This window comes from Halyomorpha halys, unplaced genomic scaffold (genome assembly GCF_000696795.3).
Source record: "Halyomorpha halys isolate HHAL.00 unplaced genomic scaffold, Hhal_1.1 Scaffold409.1, whole genome shotgun sequence".
Lineage (NCBI taxonomy): Eukaryota > Metazoa > Arthropoda > Insecta > Hemiptera > Pentatomidae > Halyomorpha > Halyomorpha halys.
The window spans coordinates 316,081-316,442 of record NW_027115142.1 but is presented as its reverse complement, the minus strand read 5'-3'; positions in this window follow the sequence as shown (position 1 = coordinate 316,442).

Below are 362 nucleotides of genomic sequence, written 5' to 3'. Positions count from 1 at the left end.
TTAAGATAATACACAAAACATAAGTGACCTGTATACTCAATACCATAACGTTGGGAAAACATCCAAATCAACAAGATTGTAATTTTAAAATTCTAATATATTAATAAAGTAAATTAAAAAAAAAATTGAAAGCCGTTAGAGAAAAACCAATTCTTACTGAAGCAAATTTTGTTACGGAATTAATTTTTTTTTTTTATTTTAATGTCTTTATTCAAATTTACAACTGTATATTATATAATACATTCTGTAAATTTGATCTTAGTCGGAATTACTGATAAAAAAACTAAACAATCTTTTAACGAAAATGGGCATAATATAATGAAATAGTTTATTTAAATGATTTTGTGTTGACCAATACAATT